We start from the raw sequence: 14,870 nt of genomic DNA on the forward strand, positions 1-14,870 counted from the left end.
CGATCTTGGGAAGGCGATGGTCCTCCATTCTGGAGACGTGACCTACCCAGCGCAGTTGGATCTTCAGCAGCGTGGATTTGACAGCATCGACAGAAAAGAGAATTTATTGGACAATTAAACAGCAGTTCTCCAAGTCATATGTTATGTTTAATTGGCCAGATGATAATTTATACACAGAGGTTGCCACGTAACTAATTATGAGGTGCTTCAAATAATTGGAATATTATATACAGTGTAGGTCACCCTTCTTCAAGTAGAATATACTTGTGAAGAGGGAATGTAATGAAGATTTACCAGTGTGTTTCTGCGATGACAATTCTGTAATTGGAGGAGAGATATGCAAGATAGCCTTTTGTTCTCTAATGTTTGGGAAAATGAGAAGGGACTGCAATGAAACATAAAAAGAAAACTTAGTGGTTTGACAGGGTAATTGAGGAGAGGACATTTCTCCTCAGTGAGAAGACTTGAACAAGGAAACACAGAATTGAAATCAAAGCTGAGGGCATTGTGCAGGGAGGTGGGACTAGAGAGGGGTGTTTGGTTCGGTGCGGACTAGAAGGGCCTAATGGCCTGTTTCCGTGCTGTAATTGTTATGTTATGTAAGGGGCTGTCTTCTGTGTCCATTCAGTACACATAGTATAGGCTGCTCTGTGTCCATTCACTGTCCGGGTAAGGGGCTGTCTTCTTATGTTATTATGGAATGAAAGGAGGATAAATGTCTTCACTCAGAGTGGCAAAATTTTTGCCAGAATAGCCCACCTCACTGACAAAAGACAAAGGAGGGAAAACCCAACACCCAACCCCAACCAACAAATTTTCCCCTGCAACCGCTGCAACCGTGTCTGCCTGTCCCGCATCGGACTTGTCAGCCACAAACGAGCCTGCAGCTGACGTGGACATTTACCCCCTCCATAAATCTTCGTCCGCGAAGCCAAGCCAAAGAAAAAAAGAAATCTTCGTCCGCAAAGCCAAGCCAAAAAGAAGAACATTTAATAATCACATTAATGAACATTAAAATAATCAAGAGGTGTAGGGATATGGCAAGAAAGTGCCGTTGAGAAAGAATAAACAGACATTCTTGTAGAATAGTGAGAAGATTGAATGACCTACTCCTGCAACTCTTCATGAATTTTCTTATGCACTCTCGTTTCTTTTATCAGTCACTTTTGCTAGGGACTCTGGTACAATACTAGATCAACTTTCAAAGCGAGTGGCTTTGCCTTTTTGGACTACAGCTGACATTGTCTCTACAGAACAACATGCAACATTGTAGATTTAAAAGGACCAAGTTAAAATTATCCAGGAAGAAAATGAATGGAGCAAAGCAGAATTAGGACAACAAATAGCTGAGTGCTGGGGTGCTTTGGGTGACCAGGCTAAGTAAGAATCCAGACACGGTTTCCGAGGTGGAAGATTTTAAAAATCTCCAAATGCTGGAAATGTACAGTAAAAACAGCATATGCCAGAATGACTTAGCAAGTTAGACACCAGCTATGGAGAAGAACAGAGTTAGTGTTTCACAGAAGGATGCAAATTTCTCTTGATTTCTTCTTCAAAGCTAAATGTCATCTGTTGTGAAAATATGAAAGAAAATGTATTCACTTCTCCAGAAGATCATTGGAAATTCTTGCGCAAGCATATAACTTTCAACTGTTCAATAATCATATGGATGGTTAGTAATTCATCGTCAGGGTGCATTCACCCTGGATAACATAGCTTATTGCTTGCCAGAAACTGGGCTTCTCTGATCATACTCAAGGCTTTTCTTAAATGGGAAGTGTTTTCCACCTGCAAGAGAGAAACTGAAACTTAAGTAATGGAGAAATGGTTAAACTTATATATATTTTTTAAAAGTTCAAGAGGTCTGGTGAAGATGGGGAATGAGGGTCTGTTCCCACTGGTCTGAGGTACAGAAAGCCGTCCAGGCAACATTTCTGCTGCTCGTGGGAAGAAGTTCGCTGAGGTGTGCACTGCTTTGTATGATTAACTGTATGCAATTGGAGACAAATATTAACTTTCCAAGTCACTCCTATTCACAAAATATTTATTTATTTATTTGTACATTTGAATAATAGTCCACAATATGTATTGTGCGTTAAGCCTGGTTGTGTGTTTTGCTCCGAAGACTGGAGAATGATTTTTCATCAGATTGTACTCATGCAATCAGATGGCAATAATCTTGGCATGACTTGATCTAGAGTTTTCTAGGCCTGGAAAAATGCCAGGAAATTTAAATTCTGGGAAATGTTCATGGTTTAGAGATTGATTTGAACCCACACATCTATACACATTTAACTGCAGGAAACTGCATGGACATACAAAGTCCTGTCTGATGATTAGGTTTCAATAACAAATCAATTTCTTCTTCTGGGCCTCATGACTATTTATGATCATTATGTTTTAAAGTGATTTTCTTTGGGTACACAGGTCTATTTTCTTGATTGAAAATATAAACAGTCAATGCTCATTAATATCACATAGCCAACCACAAATCACCAACAATAAAAAAATCATTGGAAAAAGTCAAGCTTCTGTCTTCATGCTCGAATAAATAATTTTAAAAGTTTCTAACCACTGGATACGTTGATGTTACAGTTCTACACATGGCTTAATATTACTCTGTACAATGTTTGTGTAAGGATGTTTAAAATATTTGTGTTGACTTCTATTTGCTACATTATAGAGTAGGTGATTCTCCGGGTTATAAAAATCTGATTGCTATTAGTAATACTTTTTTATTTGGAGAAGCTGGGTTGATGTCTTTAAAAGGTAAATCAGACATCTCCAAAATCATGAATAGTTTTTTTTTAACCAAAGCAAATAAGGAGGCATTTTATAATGGCAAATAGTTCAACAAACAGAGGTCAAATGTTCTTGATTGACAAAAGATGAGGAAGCATAGAATTTTTTTCTTTTACCTGCCAACACTGTGCTCTTCAATGCATTAGCTGATATAATGTTGGAAGGAAATTCAATAGTAGCACTTAAGAGAAAATTGGATGAATCTTGATGGGGAAAAAAATTGGATGTATCTTGAATGGGGGAAAAAATGACAGTAATGAAGTAAAGGAGTGGGATAAATTGAATATCTCTAACAGAAATGGTTATGATAGGTCAAGTAACCTCATTCTAAACCACACAGTGCCCATCTTTGTTTTTTTTAGCTTTTAACAATAAAAGGATTCGCATAGAAAATTTACTCTATTCAAATACCAACCACACATGCACACATACTCAAAAAGGTGAAGTCACTGGATCATCATGAGAGGTGGGGATGTTTAGTCAATTTCACCCTCTCTCCAAAGAATGCTGAGGCTTGGCTGCTCTCACCACATCTCTGTCTGACATTAGCAACACTACATAAACCTGGGACTTTCCTGGAGCATAGAGCACACGTCAGCATCATACAGTACATTTAGCTAATGTCCATTAGCCCCTTGTAGTACCTCTGAGGCTAACTGGATTTACAAAGAAGCTATTAGAGATTTATCAGCAATTAGTCTGATAACAATCAGTCAGCTAATGCTCATAACATTTGTGGGAAACGAAGGAAGCTATTATTTGAAAGAAAAGACACTAATGTAATAATAATGAATTTGTATCTTGAGCATTAAAAGGAATATTTGCATTTTTTTTTAAAGAGTAAAATACAAATTCTTATTCAGGTAAGTAGGTTGAATTGTAGCTACAGCAAATTTCCAGTCTGGTTCAAATCAAATCAAATCAAATAGCTTTTTATTGTCATTGTACAAGATTTATGACAGCAGTACAAGGTTACCAATGCAGCGACGCCACCACAGGCAGCACCACAGAAGTTAAATAAAAAATGTAATTTACAGTGCCGTATATGTCCTTTATGTGAATGGAGGGGGTGTGTCGGCTGTATGTATAATAGGTGTGGAGGACAGAGAGGGGAATTTGTGGATATGTGTGTTCAGTGTAGTGACAGCCTGGGGGAAAAAGCTGTTTCTGAGTCTGTTTGTTCTTGTCTTGATTGACCTGTAGCGTCTGCCAGAGGGTAGTAGGTCAAACAGATGCAGGGCAGAGTGGGTGGGATCCTTTATTATTGCTTGTGCTCTACTGAGGCAACGAGAGGTGTTGAGATCCTTCAGGGAGGGTAGGGGACATCCAATTATCTTTTCTGCTGCCCTCACCTCCCGTTGAAGTCTTTGCCGCTCTTCAGTTCCACTTTTATGCTTTGAGGCATTTAGAAAATTTTACAAATTGGGATTGCCACTAAGAATGTACAATCAAGAATCAAGTTATTATCTTGGCAAATTTTGACAGAGACCCAAGGAACTGAGTTATTGCCCTTTGCTATTCAAAGGGAGTGCACGTAAATTTAGACTGCATTTCCCTGTTTCTCTAAGGATCATCAAATTACACAGTACTGAATTTATTGAGAAACTAGATCAGTCTTAAGCCCCTTTCACACTTGCAAGTGATCCCAGGAATTAATGGCCACTCGGCCTTTAAAGTGGCAAGTGGGAAAGCAAAATCAGCTCAACGACGGCATCAGATGATATAATCGACCCCCCCTAGTACAATCCCTGGCATCTGCCGATGCTGGCGTTGTGACCAGGCAAATGTGAAATGGGCAATTGCATTGTGGGATTGAAGTGACATCATTGTTTGCATGATCCCGTCAGGGTCTGGGTGGAAGGCTGCTGGAATGAAGGTAATCCAGATCTCCTCCTCCATCTCTCCTCTGAAGTTAGCAGGCACATTGGCTGGGCTTTTTTAAGTGCTGTGATTCACAAGATCAGAGTTTATTTGGGTTGACTTTAAAGAAGTTCAATTCAGTGAAAATAAATAAATAAATAGAATAGAATTAATACTGGGGTGATAGGGAAGTGCAGCAACTTCTAACAGTGAGGTTGGAGGAGGCATCAGGGTATGAGTTAATGGGCACAATTAAGGATGCCAATTTTATGAGGGAATTACCACAAAGCTGAGGGAACTGGGGTATAAAGGGGACCAGAGACAGGTTATCAACAAATTAAAAACACTCAAGAGGAGGCTGTGCCAGGTCATGGGCCATAATGGGAGGAGGGGCACAGACCGCTGGGACTGGCCTCATTTTAATCTTGCTTATGACATTTGAGGTTCAAGCAGGCAGGTGACACCATTTGTCCCTGTGGGCAACCTTCAGGCTTTGAGGGGGGGGGGGTGCTGATGTGTGATCTCCTCAATCCAGTTTGCAACCTGAGGCAGAGGAGGAGGAGGGTGAGGTGCAGGAACAGGATGCCCCTTATGCCTCATCTCCAACAGACTCATTAACCCCCCATGTCCCTCATCTTCTCCTGGTGCCCTCCCCTCCCCCAGTACCTCAACCTCTACCACTGCCTCATCTCCTGTCACCACCTTGGCTGATCAGCAGATGGCTACTGCCCCAACATCAACTGGTGATAATAAAGGGATAACACCTCCTGCTGTTCTGGGAGCTGGTAAGACCCCCCATAATTAATCTGTTCAAAGAAAATTCTTGTTTGAATTAAAGGTGAGGGTGTGGCATTTAATTCACATACTTGTCTCACTGATATCTAGGTGCGAGAAGGAGGCTAAGATGTAAGAAGCCCAGAAGCAGCAGGAGGTGGCAAATGATATGTGTGTGCTCTTAGCTAAAATAGACCAGATGGACCATGAAAGAGAACGAGACAGAAGGGAGAGGCAGACTGAGATGTGGCAAAGGCTGATGCAGAAGCAATGGATGGCACTGCAACAGGCATGTCAGACTGAAAATGAAGGATTGGCAGGTTTATAACGGAGATTCGACAGGAGATGCAGGTACAAACAGCAGTTATAAGCAGACTCGGGTATGTTTAATAGCTTCATCAGTGCAGGTATAAGAGAGCTAGCCTTGAATCTTAGCTTTTGATCACTTTTGGAGTCTGTGGTTGTCATTATTCAACATGAGGACCAGAGTTGTGTAAGCGAAGTGATTGGGCGAGTCCAATCTTGCCTCTCCACCATTCAGTCTCTTTCCACTCTTGGCAGGCTTCCTGCTTCCCCCTTCCCATCAGCCTCTCCATCATTCCAACCAATCTCTGCAACCATGATGCCACGTGCTTCTTTCGATACCCCTCCTGCTGTGCACCACCGTCAGCCCCCTCATTCCATTCTGCTCCCTCTTGCCAACCTACTCAACCTTCCCCTTTCTGTGGCCATCTTCTGTCTCTAGTGGTGCACCCAGCCTACATCCCAACCCTTATCAACCCCTCGGGTGGGACACCCTCATCACTTGTAGGTACTGAGGGTTCAGCTGATCAAGCCATTATTGGCCATTATCTCGGCTCCTACATTCATCTGCTAGAGGAGGAGGATGAGAATGTTGAATGATCAGTTTACATCCTTCGTTGTTCACCAAAGTCAGAAAGTTTACAATTCTGTAGTTTGTTGAAGTCCATTAAAGGTCAATATAAATGAAAAATTGCCAAATATATGTTTTAAAGATATTAAAGTTTTATTCAAGAAAGTTTTGCACTGCCTTTATTGACAATTATTGTCCATGTTTCCATTGATGTTGTACATAAAGTTCCAATGGTTCTTATACAGTTATTTTAAAGTTCGGATTTAACAGTTGCACTATGTTCAAGGACGAGCAATAAAGTTTTATAGGCTTAAATAGGATTATACTCAGTCAATAGCCTCATTTCCACACAGGAGTGTAATTATAGCCTGTGTATGGCCTGTGGACCACGGCCTGTGGCACCTCTGTAAGGGACACTTTCTGGAGGAGGGAGATCAGAGACTTTAGGAAGTGCTCCTTGTTAAGCTCACTGATATTACGCAAGATATAGCAGGCTACAGTTATATCTGATACAAAGGCAGTATTAATATCTATTCGTTTGGACAGGCACCTCCAGTGACCTTTGAGATGACCAAATGCATTCTCCAGAACCATTTTAGCAGAGCTTAGTCTGAAGTTGAATGTGCTCTTACTGTGATCAATGACGTGATATTGCGTGAACCCCTTCGTCAGCTATTTTCAGAGTGGGTCGGCAGGATCCCCAATCAAATGCACAGATATTTGCACACCATTCACAATAGTGAGTCAGGCAGCATTCATGGGTAGAAATGGTCAGTCAATGTTTCCGGTCAAGACTCTTGATTGTGTTTCAAGATTTGGTCCTGACTTAAAATGTTGGCTGTCCATTTTTACCCATGGATTCTCCCTGACTCACTGAGTTCCTCCAGCAGCTGGTGAAAACAGAAAATGTTGTGCCATCTCAACACATGTCCATAAGGCCTAAATAATAGGTTCTTCCCATTGATTCTGCCTGGTTGTTCCACAGTACTTAATGCCATTTCTTTCTCATGTTTGAATTCCAAATACATGGTATTTCTCATTGAATTTTGCCAGAGCATTTGGCTGCCCAACTGGTATTTTAACTCATCTTGACAACAATCAAGCCATATGTTGGGCACAAGGATTGAAGTAAACCTTTTATTATTTGAATTCCACATTAAGTGTAATTTTCAGGCTGTTGCTTTGCATGTAAGCTGGAACAGTTACTTATAAAAATTAGCGACTCAACCAAGACAAACTCATCTCTGAGTCCAAAAGTTGTGAGTTAAAGTCCAATTTCAGAGTTAAGCATGTTGGTGTAGCACTGAGGGAATGGGGTCAAGTCAGAGCTATTCTTCTTCACATGAGCCATTAAACAAAGGTCCTTCTACTCTCTGAAGCAAAAGATCCTGTAGCGCAACTTAAAGTGAAGGGGAGTGCAGGCCAATGTTTACTTCTCAACCAAAGTCATTCAAGCAGACAATCTGAAATGAATACAGCAGTTAGGGATGGTACAGTTTAGTGAGGCAGTTAGCACAATGCTACTACAGTGCCAGAGACCCAGGTTTAAATCCAGTGTTGTCTGTAAGCAGTTTGTACATTCTCCCCATGTCTGTGTGGGTTTCCTCCGGATTCCACCAAAATGTAGGAGGGCTGGAGGTTAATTGGGGAATTTTGGCAGCAAGGGCTCATGGACTGGAAAGGCCTGTTCCCATGGTATATGTCTAAATTTAAAATCAAATGACTATGTTTCTATCTCTCACACAGATGCTGCATGACCTGTTGAGTATTTCATTTCTTAATTATTAAAACAGATTGTCTGATTGTCATATTGTAGTTTGTGGACTAGATTACTTTGTTTTTATTTATTCATTTACATGATGTGGTCATTGATGGAAATGTTGGCTCTTGCTTGTCTATTCTTAATTCCCTGTCAATTAAGGAGGCAGTTAGAAGACAATCACATTGGTGGGTTTAGAGCAGTGGCTTTCAAACTTTTTCTTTCCAGTCACAGTAATCCTTATGCCATAGGTGCTCTGTGATTAGTAATGGATTACTTAAGGTGGTCTGTGAGTAGAAAGAAAAAGGTCGAAAAGCACGATTTTAATCATACCTAATGACTTATTATGTGCATGGTTTCATAACTCCAAAGGAAATAGACAAATGACAATTTTTCTCAAGCAAAATATTTCAGTAACAATTGGGTCTATAGCAGTGGTTCTCAACCTTTTCTTCCCACTCACATACCACCTTAAGTAATCCCTTACAAATCACAGAGCATCTATGGCATAGGGATTACTTAAGGTGGTATGTGTCTGGAAATAAGAAAGTTTGAAAACCACTGGTCTAGAGTTACCTGTGGGCCAGGCAGGGTAAGGGCAGCACTAAAAGCAATGAGTGAACTAGTCATTTTATGGTCACCAATACCGAGACAAGGTATTATTCCGGATTTATTTAATTTCCTAGATGTCATGCTGCTGGCTGCCAGCCAAGTAAAGTAATGATAATGCTCCCATACTCAGCTTGGCTGCTGTGTTTCCAAAATTAAATCAGTAACTACATTTTAGAAATGTTGAAGTGATGATCAATTTCTTTACTTAAAAGTTGTTTAAATTCTTTGGAATTTTCTGCTAAAGAGGCTATGGATACAAGGTTGTAGAATGCATTCTAAACTGAAATTGTCGATTTCTGGTCACTCAGGAAAACAGGGATATGTGGATTGAGTGGGAAAGTAGATAAGTCATGTTCTTACTGAATATCTTTGATAAAGGCTCTTTCCTCTTCCCTTTTAAATGTTCTTCAACGTATCCTACATCCATGCTAATATGATATCCAAAAGGGATCCAGAGATTAACATAATGCATTTGCAGTCCGTATAAAAAATGTATGAGATGGTGTGCTTTGGATCTTGGGCAGTTCCATTGCACCTCAACACTTTGCTCTTGCCATCACTCTGATACAGATTCATCTTGGTTCTCATCTATCCACAAGACCTTTTTCCAGAATTTTGCAGGCTCTTTTAAATCCTTTTTGGCAAATTGTAATCTGGCCATCCTGTTTCTATGGCTAATGAGTGGTTTGCATCTTGCATTGTAGCCTCTTGTATTTCTATTCATGAAGTCTTACCTGCCTCCTGAAGAATGTTTCTAATCTGACGGACAGGCATTGGGGATTTTTCTTCATTTAATAAGAATTCTTTTGTCAGCAGTGGAGGTCTTCCCTGGCCTACCAGTCCCTTTGTGATTACTGAGCTCACCAGTACACTCTTTCTTCTTTATGTTCCAAACAGTTGATTTTGGTTTTTCTAAGCTTTACTGTTTTATTCTTGTTTTCTTTGACTTTCATTTACACAACTCTGGTCCTCATGTTGAATAATGACAACCACAGACTCCAAAAGTGATCAAAAGCTAAGATTCAAGGCTAGCTCTCTTATACCTGCACCGATGAAGCTATTAAACATACCCGAGTCCTCAAAAATACCCGTGAAGCCAAAAGTCCCAAACATTATGGTGCCATGAAATAGGGGAACTATGTAAAAAATGTCCTGACATTTTTACATCAAAATGTATAGAAAATATGAATAAAATCTGGAATGTGCACTTTAATCACATGTGAATTGTTTGATTACAAATTTAAAACTGTGGAGCAGAGAAGAAAATAAAGGAAAAAATGCGTCACTCAACATTTGTAAATAAGAGTCCTCAACTGACCTATCCTTTATTATACAACACTTCTCTCCGGCAATGAGGTTCACAGGGAGACCACATGTGAAATACTTTCCATATTTCAGGAGCTTAATCTCTTAACAAATACATATGGGGTTGACAAAATTATCCATTGTCTGGGCAGACAATCCAGACATGGATTTCTGAAAGGAAAATTAGATTTTATTAAATTATAGGAATTATTTGAAATTATAGCTGGTGAAGTAGATTAAAGTGAATTAGGGATTTGGAGATTTAGAAGGCCTTTGATAAAGTGCAACATGTGGTCTGCTATGTAGAAGCAATACCTGGACTCCTGTTTGTTTCAAGATGTGGATAACTCACAGTAGCTTTCTTGAAGTACTGAAAAGATTATATACAATCTTCCTCAATGATTATTAAGATAGTGAAACCAGAGCAATGTCCTCTCCCACTCTAATCTCCCCAGTGAATCTCTTAGGAACATAGAGCGAAGTGTTAACGGTTTCTCTTTCTGCAGGTGCTGTTTGATGTGCTGAGCATTTCTAGAATGTTCTGTTTTGAACCCTAAGTCACTCTCATTTGGGCAGTTCACATAGTTTATATGTTCAGACTCCAAACTCTGGAAACAGACTCTATTCTGAGCTTGGAGGCTATCAGATGAAGAGAAATAAAAAGCAATCATTAGAAAAGTGATCTCAAGTTTCTTAGAATATAGCCGGGGCAGAGGCCACATGGACTTATGAAAGGAAAATGATGTTTGATGAACCTATAGGAATTATTTGAAGCAGATTTGGGTGAATTAGTGGATGTAATATAGTTGGATGTTTATAAGACCTTTGATAAGGGACCACACAAGAGGCTATTGAACAATATTCTTCTTCATTCTTCTTTGGCTTGGCTTCGCGGACGAAGATTTATGGAGGGGGTAAATGACCACGTCAGCTGCAGGCTCGTTTGTGGCTGACAAGTCCGATGCGGGACAGGCAGACACGGTTGCAGCGGAAAATTGGTGGTTTGGGGTTGGGTGTTGGGTTTTTCCTCCTTTGCCTTTTGTCAGTGAGGTGGGCTCTGCGGTCTTCTTCAAAGGAGGTTGCTGCCCGCCAAACTGTGAGGCGCCAAGATGCACGGTTTGAGGCGAGATCAGCCCACTGGCGGTGGTCAATGGGGCAGGCACCAAGAGATTTCTTTAGGCAGTCCTTGTACCTTTTCTTTGGTGCACCTCTGTCACGGTGGCCAGTGGAGAACTCGCCATATAACACGATCTTGGGAAGGCGATGGTCCTCCATTCTGGAGACGTGACCTACCCAGCGCAGCTGGATCTTCAGCAGCGTGGACTCGATGCTGTCGACCTCTGCCATCTCGAGTATTAGTGCACGTAGAAATGACAGTAACATACTTGCCTAGGCTAAGGGACCAGATGTCAACCACATGAATCACGGAGGATTAAACTTCATGACCAGCAAGCAATTAGGGGTTAGAGGTGCAGATAGTATGTTTGCCTACATTTCAAGAGCATTTAAGGACAAAAGTAAATATATCTCATTACAATTATATATGATCCTGCTGAGACAGTACTGGGAAGACTCTGTCCAGGTCTGGTCACCCAACAAAGAGAAGGCTATACCTGCGACAGAGTAGTGAAACTTTACCAGATTGATTTCTGTGATGACAAGTTTGTCATGTGAGATTAGGTTGAGTAGATATGAAATTAAAAAGGGCAAGGATAATTTCACTGAAATTAATAAAATCTTCATGGGGGAATAATGTGCATGCAAAGTCTGCCTCACCAGAAGTTGTGGCCCTGGATGGAACTGAGGGAAAATGTTAAGATACATTTTGTACTTTCCGTGGTTACAGCAGGAAGTGCCCAGAGGCATGGAAGGGTGGGTGGGAAAGGAAGAGTGGACTAGAGAATCTTTGAGAGACAGCCCTGTGATGGCAATGGAGAGGGGAAGATGGGGCTGCTAATGGCATCATGATGAAGTTGGTAGAAGTGTTGGAGGATAATGTGTTGGATGAAGAGGCTGTTGGGAAGGAAAGTAAGGACCAGAGGGACTCTGTCTTTATTCTTCATGGGGGAAGGTGAGTTAAGGCAAAAGCATGAGAAATAGAGGAGATACATTAATGACACATTTATTAAAGAAAGAGGTCATTTTGGATATCCTGGGGAGGAAACCTGCAATGATTTGGACCTGAGCAAAATGCAGACAGGCACCTGAACAAAAAGGCCTCAGCTTGGAAATAGATGTGGTGGAGAAGGAAGAATTGTGAGAAAGGGATGGCATCCTTCCAAGCGACAGGATGAGACGAGCTACAATTTAGGTAGCTGTGAGAGTCAATGGGTTTGTAATGGACTTTTGATGGTAATTTAAACAGGAAAGACTGCAGACACTGGAATTGTATTTAATGTACAAATGTGCTGGAGAAACTCAGCAGGTCATGCAGCATCTGTAGGAAATAGAGGGTAACCAACATTTAAGCCCCGAGCCTTCAAGACGTTCATTATTCCTCATACTGCAGTAAATCTTTGCTGCATATAATTTTGAAACATTACAAGAAGCCCACGAGAGCCAGCAATAACGTGTTAAGTAAGTGCGGCAATTTAAGCAGATGCTTGTTAATCCATTAAGATCCCAGCTAGTAATCTTTATTTCATGTCTGGCTGTGGGTTTGCACTTTGCATTACTGACAGCTCTAAAAAAAACAGTAAATAGGATGCACATAATTGGTCCAATTTCTGCTCACAGATGCACTAAAATAACCATGTTTAGGAGTGCCCTTTTCAGGTTTTGCGCGGGTAGGATTTCCAGCCGAAATGGACATGGTTATGTTAAAACATCCGATAAAAACAGCTATAACTAAATTCAGTTTCTGGACATATAATTGCCAAATCTCCATATCTATCAGCTGTGGGGCAATTGTCCAGGAAGAACAATGAGAGACATTTTACAAAAGTAATGATGTGATGGTACAAACAAGCTCACAATTGATTGGCTTGTTGTGAACAGATAAAAATCATACTCTTTGACAAGGAAATTCAGAGAACTATCTTTTTTAACTCTAGAAAGTGAATAAAATAAAGTTCAACAAGATACCAGCAACCCCATTTATCACCCAGCATGCTATCTACCTGTAATATCAACCTCAACCAAAAATTTGCAGTGAGACAAGAGTTGACAACATATTCCTGAGCTCATTGGTGCTTAGGAAGGGAAACCCTCTTAATAGTAAATCTATTTCTGTTTTAAAAATTACAAAAATTCACTCTTTTTTCTCCATCTTAACAAATAGAAGTCATTCGTTATGTCCACCATTGGCAGTATTAGACTACAAGACAATAATCCCTTTGTTTTATATACATACCAACCATCCAGGTTTCCATGGTTATTGATTTTCCACTCCAGCTCTCCCATCTTCTCTGAAAGACAAATCACATTGGCATATATTTCTATAGGCATCAATTGAACTCCAAAACATTTTTTGCAATATTTTATTTAAAATTTTTAACCATGCATTCATTCAAATATTATTTCCAAATACAGATGTAATAATGTATTTAATATCAAATCACACCCCTCCCCCCACACAGTCCCAAGAAAAGATAAAGGAAAGTATAGAATTAAGTGTTACGATAGAAAAAGAGAAAAAGAAAATAAATAAGAATGAGAAAATGTACTGCTGAAATTGTTAAATCCCACCAGGTCTAAAATTCATAACAATTCCATCGTTAATGGGGTTCCACGCAGATTTTAAAAGCTAAGAAGAATGTTTAGAAATCTAAAAAATTGAAAATTTAATTCTATTTTTTGTCGATACAGGTGCAAAATTTGTAAAAACATAACACATTTTTTCCTTAAATTATATGTAACTTTCTCAAGGGGACATTGAGAAACCAATGACTCACCTTGTCAAAGGATATGATTTTTATCTGTTCGCAGCAAGCCTATCAATTGTGAGCTTGTTTGTACCATCACATCAAAAACGTGCCTGATTTCTCCTTTTTTCTAACAAATTGAGCACTGAAACTCTACACTTGTCAAGGGTAAAATCCAAAATTCATTTGAAACTTGATGGATGCGAGAAATTCCACATTTCTGTGATTCAGTCTTGTACTTGTGGGGAAGCCACTAATTTCTTTTTATCTCCTTCTGTGATCACTTCTGCTGGGTGTGGCTATTGGGTGATGATATGAAATACTGAAGGTGAGTCTAAGCTCCTCAGTTCAGTTCTCAAAAGGAATGTGACTATTTCATAACTCATTCACCTGCTCAAAACTGTCATTTGATTCAGATATCAGAGTCTATAGAAAGTGTGACCACAAAAGTTTGCAGGCAACTAATCTTATCAGGAGTAGTCAACATTGAAGTCGTCCACACTGAAGAATTAATTATGATAATGATTTCATCACTATTTATTGATTAAGAGTTAGTTATTAGTGACTGGGTATTGCAACAAAAATGTTTAACTTAAGTTAAAGTGTGACTCTGTTTTTGTGTTTAAAGATAATTAAAAACATCTTTTGTTCAAGTAACCATTTGTCTTGGTGAATCTCTATTGCTGCTGGGTTTTGGGGTCCTCTGGGCTTGTAACACCAGGCATTTTTAATTTTAATTAGAGGGGCATGTCTCAAACTGACCAACTTATCATAGATAATGGATATGAAACCTTTGCAAGAAAGTGATAAAATACAAAATACATCAACAATGTTTGCATCAGGTGCCCCAGGAAAATCAGGTATCAGATATTGAAGAAAATGTCTGATTTGCAAATATCTGAAAAAATAAGTAATTGGTAACTTGAACTTTTCAGAAAGCTGTTCAAATGACACAAAACTATTTTCAATCAAAAAATCTTTGAAACGTTCAATCCCCAATCTGTGTCATTCATGAAAGCAA

At 39.8% G+C, this 14,870-nt stretch overlaps 1 protein-coding gene across 12 annotated transcripts in view; it reads right to left on the minus strand.

Moving 5' to 3' along the window:
* LOC138738423 (HMG box transcription factor BBX) overlaps positions 1-14,870 on the minus strand; it is a 285,557-nt gene that overhangs the window by 226,220 nt on the left and 44,467 nt on the right. For all 12 annotated transcript variants that reach the window (XM_069888607.1, XM_069888615.1, XM_069888604.1 and 9 more), the window contains one exon: positions 13,339-13,393. The gene's annotated coding sequence lies outside the window, so the exon portion shown is untranslated. The remainder of the gene's footprint in view (positions 1-13,338; positions 13,394-14,870) is intronic.

Source organism: Narcine bancroftii, chromosome 7, assembly GCF_036971445.1.
Source record: "Narcine bancroftii isolate sNarBan1 chromosome 7, sNarBan1.hap1, whole genome shotgun sequence".
NCBI lineage: Eukaryota > Metazoa > Chordata > Chondrichthyes > Torpediniformes > Narcinidae > Narcine > Narcine bancroftii.